Source organism: Olea europaea, unplaced genomic scaffold (genome assembly GCF_002742605.1).
Source record: "Olea europaea var. sylvestris unplaced genomic scaffold, O_europaea_v1 scaffold2142, whole genome shotgun sequence".
In the NCBI taxonomy this organism is placed as follows: domain Eukaryota; kingdom Viridiplantae; phylum Streptophyta; class Magnoliopsida; order Lamiales; family Oleaceae; genus Olea; species Olea europaea.
In genome coordinates, this window is record NW_019239393.1 from 6,136 (window position 1) to 14,170 (window position 8,035).

Genomic DNA, 8,035 nt, shown 5'->3' on the forward strand with positions numbered 1-8,035 from the left:
TTTCTGATTTTAGAGTTAACTTTATATACAACTTAGGGTCCCAATTTTTGACAATTTTGAAAGACGCTATTAATCATTCTAGTACTTTCTCAACGTTTGATTTTATATGTTCCAGTATTTATATTGATCGCATGGCCAGTTCAACATTTTATATATTTTTGAATTAATAGGTTCAAGTAGTTTCCGTTTCTTAATTGAGTAACAAAAAGTTAAATCTCTGTTGGTCGCCATATATGGTGGAATAAATATATTTTGATTATAAAGTTCATTTTTATTGGTTGATTTTCTGAGAACTTTGTAGCTAAATTACTATTTTTTTTCACGTTTAATTCATATTCTAATGCACTTGAAGTGGCATTTAATTGTTTTTCCTTTCACTCATAGCATGTGTTTCATGTTGGGAATATTTATTCACTACTTATATTTTACGAAATTGAATGAATTTCATCTTTAAAAAAACCCACATAAGACCAAATAAAATAGTCTAATTTAATTACGAAACTCAATTTTCCTGCAAATTTATTTAATCGAATTCATTTTCTCAATTACTTAGAAACGTGCCTTTTTTTTTTCGTCAACTGAAATTAGTAAATTTGAACACGAAACATTTACTTATGTCGATATTATACCAATTGAACTTTTGAGACTCGTCTTGACACACACAATATTGATCAAGTAGGGCTTACTGGGGTCAATTTTTGTGTAGAATAACTCCACTCCAATTGAAACCCATCTAAGTAATTAAGTTAAATTGAAGAACTAAAAATTATTTAGAGATTCCATCTCAGTTCATATTTCAAGTAGCATGAGAAAACTAAGCGTATGAAACCACCTGTGGGGGAAAAAAAATAAAAAAAAAATTTCTAACTCAATGATAAATCTGATTGGATTTTCCACTAAAAGTCGACCATTACGTTAATTGTAACACGAAAGTATATTCGGAAATTAACACGAAATTGTATTCCGGTTTCAGACAATAATTGCCAAGTTTTTCCATTTTTTGTTCCCGAATTTTCCAGATGGTAAAAAAAAAATGTTGGCCAAAGAGACAGGTAGGCTGTAGTGCTGATTTTTATCCTTCCTCGTGACAGAAAATAATATTAAACAGTTTCCAAGCTACAAAAGACTGCTATCCCTGCTGTTGAATGCGCTGCCTCACTATACTTGGGCCATAGTGTGGAGTTGGGTCTTTTGGAGTCCACTGGCTGTTTTTTAAAAGAAATCGTGTTCCCTTATAAACACATTTTTGGCTCCTCTTTGAAGAATTGATCTTGGTCTTACATGTGACCATCTCACAACCGTTGATGAGTAACTGTTGATTTATCTAACATATAGTCTTATGCCTCTTCATTCTTCGGTGTGAGAACTTTGTGTTCTAGGGTTTTCTATATCTTTCTAACATACCGTGCATTCTTTGTGAAAATCTCTATAATCTGAGTGATTCTTTGACGTATACTTATTGTATAGTTGTGAGAGATTTATACTGGTGCAATTTTCTGTACTTTGTGTTGAAGCAAGTGAAAACTTCGAAAAAATCTCTGATTTCTTCGTACATTTGTAATATTCTTGGTGATTTTCTAGTGAATCTAGAGCTATATTTACGTTAATAGATGCTCAACGTGGTGAGTAGGCCATCTGAACATTCGGGCCCTTAATGGTGAAAAATCCTCTGTGTTCAGTTTTTTACTTTTCTGCGATTTTTCTTATTTTCTAGTTTTGTTAAATTAATCATTTTTAAACATTACTCTGGGACCAACAAGTGATATTAGACTGAATTTTTTAAAATTTTTGGCAAAAGTTTTTTTTCTGAGAAACCCTAATTTTCTGTCAAAATGAAATTGCTAGTTTTTCTCTTTTCTTGGTGAGAAAGTTGTTTTTTGAAAGTGTTAATGCTTGTTTTTCTTCGATCCAGCTTTCAGGTTGAATCTTCAAATTTTTTTTTATTCTCTTCTTTTTCTTTCTCAATGTCATTTGAAGATCTTGGTGATCTATTCAAATCTCCAGTTTCTTGAACTTCTTGAAACTGACTTTTGCTCAAAATACTATAACTCGCTCGTTACATCCTTTGATTTGTTGTTTCTGAGTTGACTCGCACTGAGTCGTGGTGGTTCTTCTTGACTCATACTGAGTCTTGGTGAGTTGTGCTGACTCGTTCCAAGTCCACTATGTTCTTGACTCACTGCTGAGTCCCTACTGAGTATTGGTGACTCGTTGATGTCCTGTATTCCTACTGAGGTACTTGGCTTCGATTCTGGTAATCTCTGAAAACCATCTCTTCTATTTTTAAATAATTGATTCAATCTGTGGAACTAGTTATTAAGGTAAATGACTCTCCACTCACTTTCCTTTGTCCAAGATCTCATTGAGGATTTGGGAATCTGGGAGAACAGTGGACTACAAGGTCACCATCCCTTAAACCTTTCTAAAATTGACCTTTGTATGCTTGATATTAATTACTGTGATTCTAGTTCTTTCAACTTGTTATTATGGCCGCTATACATAAATTTGAAATTGAAAATTGGGTTGGCAACGGTTCGGTTAAGGGTTAGTTCGGTCAAAATCATCACTAAACCACCAATTTTTTTGCCATACCATAATCACACCATAATCACGTAAGTCAGTTTTGGTTCGATTCGGTTCGTGTCTCAGTTCGGGATGATTAATATCCATGAAAATAAATTATTTTTCATAGGCCCAATCATCAAATTAAGAAAAACAATTTGCAAAAAAAAGTCACACGTGATGGTTATCAACTGATAGTTGAGTAAATTATATTGGAGCACTTCGAACAATTTGCATTGTTGATCACTTACTAGATCAAAATTGTACAAAGGGCCGATAGAGGGTACATCTGTAAGAAAGCGGAGATTTATGGTATGAAGGGTGATGTCTAGGTTACTGATGACAAAATCAAGAAAGGCAAAGACTATGTATTCTTTATTTTTTGCCAATCCAGATGCCTAAAACTAATCAAATGATCAAATTTATCGTAAGAGAATAAGTTTTTTAAAACTGAAATTGTTAATTGAGGTCGCTTCAAGAGCGAGTGAGTTGATAACCATCATGTGTGACTGCAAATGAATAAAAAAAGCCCATGCGGAGTTTGTAAAATTAGATTTTTTTTATGCATGTTTGCATTGGATTACTATTTAGATAGAAAAAAATAAATTTAATGGGTAATCGGTTCGGTTCAAAGCGATGACGTAAATACCATACCCGCACTTCTCCGAACCGTATCATTAAATCAAATACCATATTCGCCCCATTGCACTATCGGTTCAATTTTTTCGCCCCATTTGGTTTGGTTAACCACGGTTGACGATTCAAATTGCCATCCACAATTGAAACTTGGACTGGTGTTGGAGACTTCAGTCTCTAGCGCCAAAAGATGAGGACTCTATGTGTCATTGCCCTAAATGGTTCTTGGGCTGCTGAAACTAGTACTTAGAGGAGACAAGAACTAGATGATACTACTGCCTGGAGTACCATTTTCCTTCACTTGTCTGATAGTGTTATTAGAAAAGTTGATGAAACTACTTCTGCCAAAACTTTGTGGACTAAGTTAGAATCCCTGTATCTAACTAAATCAACACCAAATAAATGTTATTTGTTAAGGCAGTTTTATAACTTTAGATTTGATACCTCATTTGATCTAGAAGAAAATATTCACAAGTACATAAAACTGGTTCAAGATCTTGAGAATTGTGATGAGAAGCTTTTTGAGGATCAACACGCTGTTGGTCTGTTAAATTTCTTAAGTGATAAATATAGGGAAATAAGAAATGCCTTAGAATTTGGAGGAAAAGATCACACTTTTGATATAGTTGTCTATGCTTTAAGGAACAGGGAACTTGAACTTAAGACTCGAAAGATCCTAAAATTGGTGATGGCCTTCAAATAAAGGAAAAACATAATCAAAACAGAAAGACAAATCGATGCAACTTCAATTCTCAAAAGAAAGGAAGAACTCCGAACTTTAGATTCAGGTATAAAAATAAGAACTTTGTGGAATCTAAAAATCAGATTAGAAAGTGTTATTATTGTGGAAAACAGGACGTGTAATCAAAGATTGTTTTAAGAGGGCTTCTGATTTAAAAGATAAGCATAACACTGATGGTTCTGCTGCTATTGTCTACAAAAATGAACTTGATATACAAGGAATTGTCCTTGTTAATACTATAAATAGAAACCCAAAAGAATGGGTGCTTGATTCTGGTCGCACATTTCATATGTTCTCTATGAAAGATTAGTTTATTGATCTGAGTGATCTTAATGGAGGACAAGTTCCAATGGAAAATGACATGAGTTGTCAGATTAAGGGCATAGGAAAATTATATCTCTTGTTGAGGAAAATTACATACTTAAACTAGACAAGGTTAGGTATGTACCTGAACTGAAAAGAAATCTGATTTCCTAAGGAAAATTAGATGAAGATTATGATATGAGAATCCATAAGAGTTGTATAAAACTGAATCTTGATCAGAAAGAAGTGTTTTCATCACCAAAGATAAATGGGATCTACACTATACAAGCTAAACCTGTGGTAGGATATAATTCTGCCACAGTTAATTCAAATCTTAATAAGTCTTTAATTTGGCACAAAAGACTTGGCCACATATCTGAAAAGGGACTAACTATCTTGAATCAACTTGGATATCTTGGAAGTGATAATATTGAAAAGTTAAGTTTTTGTGAAGACTATGTTGTTGGAAAATAAAATAAATTACCTTTCAAAACTGTAACACACAAATCCATATCTATCTTGGATTATTTACATGCTAATCTATGGGGTCCAACATTAGTAAATACTTTGAGTGGATTCAGATTCTACTTGATAATAGTGGATAATTTTTCAAAAAAAAAAATATGAACTTTTCTTTTAAAACAAAAATCTGACACCTTTCAAAATTTCAGATAAGGGAAATTAATGATTGAAAATCCGACCAATAAGAAAATCAAAGCACTAAGGACTGACAATGGCCTTAAATTCTGTAATCTAGAATTTGACTCTTTTTTTAAAGAATTTGGAATTCTAAGGCATAAGACTGTGACATACACCCCTCAGCAAAATTGTGTTGCTGAGAGAATGAATAGAACACTATTAGAAAAGGTCAGATGTATGTTACACAGTTCTGATCTTCCCTAATTTTTCTGGAGAGAAGCATTAAAAACAGCTACATATTTGATAAATAGGAGTCCTAGTGTTATTGACTTTCAAGTCCATGAAAAATTGTGGTCAAATGTGACACCAGATTATAGTAGACTTAAGGTTTTTGATTGTATTGCTTACTCCCATCAAAATGAAGAAAAACTTGAACCAAGATTCCTAAAGTGTGTGTTCTTAGGGTATGCTGAAGAAACTAAAGGCTATAGGCTTTGGAACAAGTCTAAAGGTGATTCTAGAGTGTTTATAAGTAGAGATGTCATTTTTAATGAAAATGAAGTGCCTTGTAAAACCACATCAGAATCAAAACATGTTGAACTTCCTCATATGAAAAAGATTATTCTTGAAAATTAATTATACAACTCAAATGATCAAGATGATTTAATTGAGGTAGAGAATACCCAATCTGACATAAATTAGGATCTTGGTGAACCTAAGATTGACACTGAAATTGAATCAAATAATCCACCTCTTGTTGACTATCAGTTGACCAAAATAGAGAGAGAAGGAATAGGATTCCATCCACCAAATTTAGCAACGATGAATTTGTCGCTCTGTTCACTGCACTTGACTCTCTAAACTCTGAACCTTCTACCTACGAAGAAGCCATTAATAGTCAAGAGTCCAAGTTGTGGAACGAAGCCATGAATGAGGAGATGAATTCCTTGATTAAAAATAAAACTTGGATTTTAGTTAATAAACCTAAAAATCAAAAAGTTGTTGACTGTAAGTGGATTTTTAAAATTAAGGAAGGAGATTCTAGCACACTTAGAAAAAGGTATAAAATTAGACTTGTTGCTAAGGGGTTTACACAAAAGGAAGGAGTAGACTATAATGAAATATTTTCTCGAGTAGCTAAATGCACCTCAATCAGAATATTGCTCACATTAACTGCTAATTTTAATTAAGAGTTAGATCAACTTGATGTAAAAACTATATTCTTAAATGGTGAACTTGAAGAGACCATTTATATGAATCAACCACCAAGTTTTGAAGAAAAATCCAACGGTAACAAAGTCCATTTGTTAAATAAATCTTTGTATAAGCTAAAGCAAGCTCCCCAAGAATGGTATAAGAGGTTCAATTCATATATTCAGACTTTGGGTTTTGCCAAGAGTAATTATGACTCTTGTTTCTTTTTCATAGGGTCAAGTGGACCCGAATCTACTTACTTGTTACTATATGTTGATGACATGTTACTTGCTTGTCATGATAGAACTGAAATTGATTTTATTAAGTTAAAATTAAAATTTGAATTTGAAATGAAGCATCTAGGCCAAGTTAGAAAATTTTTTGGAATGGAAATAGAAAGGAATAGGTTAGATCGCATTTTATATCTGAAGCAATGTACTTATGTGAAGAAAATACTTGAAAAATTATGTGCTTGACTGCAAACCTGTTTCTTTACCTATTGCAAATTATTTCAAATTGTCTAGTGAACAGTCACCTAAAACTGATGAAAAATTTAATAGAATGATAAATGTTCCATATGCTAATACTGTAGGATCTGTTGTGTATCTTATGGTATGCACTAGACCTGATTTAGCTCATGGCATAAGTATATTAAGTAGATTTATGGCAAATCCTGGTAAAACACATTGGTTGGCTATGAAATGGTTGTTGAGATATCTGAAAGGTCATCTGAATTAAGCTTACTGTTTAAAAGACGTAATGAAGGTACAATCCTTAAGGTTATACTGATTCAAATTTTGCTGGAGATTTAGATAAAAGAAGGTCCACTTCATCATATATTTTCACTTCGTGTGATGGTTGTATTAGTTGAAAATCACAACTACAAAAATTAGTAGCACTATCATCTACAGAGGGTGAGTATATAGCTGCTTGTGATACAGTTAAAGAAGGACCGTGGATAAGAGGATTGTTAAATGAAATTGGTTTTATGAACAATTTTGTTAAAATCTATACTGATAATCAAAGTGCTATACATCTTAGCAAAAACCCTATGTATTATGATAGAACAAAGCATGTAAATATAAAGTTTCACTTTGTTAGAAACATGACTGAGAAGGGTTAGATTAGTTTAGAGAAAATTCCTATAGAGTATAACCCTTTTGATATGGGAACTAAAGTGTTCCCTTTAGGGCTAGGCAAAATGTCCAAACCGAACCAAATCGAAATCGAATCGTGTGGTTATTCTTAAGTTAAATACTTGAACGGGTATCTAAATCGAGAACCGATGGGTTTGGTTTGGTTCTTGGTTTAGAAGAACCGAATCTTTCAAAAAAATTTAATTTTTTTTATATTAGATAAATCAAATTATTTTAATTTTTTGAATAAATTAGCAAATTAATTAATTAAATAATTAAATCTCATTAGTTGAACAATTTTTAATTTATTTATGTTTTTTATTATGTTTTATCAAATTTTTCTTGTAGAGTTTCTTAGTAGTGAGTATGGCAAGTCAAGCAATTGATGGATATATTAAATAGTTGATAAGTATTAGCAATACTTTAAAATATATTTTTCTCTATAACTTCTAATTTATATTTTATTTTTCATGTAGACTTAAAGTTTGAAGCAAAGGAACCATTGAATGGATTATCAAAGATTTCATATTAGTATCTACTTTTTGGTATTTGTATGCGTTAGTAAATTAATCTTGTTGGACAACTTGTTATTTATATGTTATTAAATTGGACTATATTAGTTTGTAAAACTACAATTGAATGTATCATTAGTTATATTTATATAATGTTGTTATAAATGTTAAAAAATTTAATTATAGTACGAAATCGAACCAAATCAAACATGAACGGTTCCATAATAATATTTGGACCCGACGATTCCATTTACTAAATATCCAAAAAAAAATTGTTCGGTTTGGTTCTCTTTACCCGCGCCCAGGCCTAG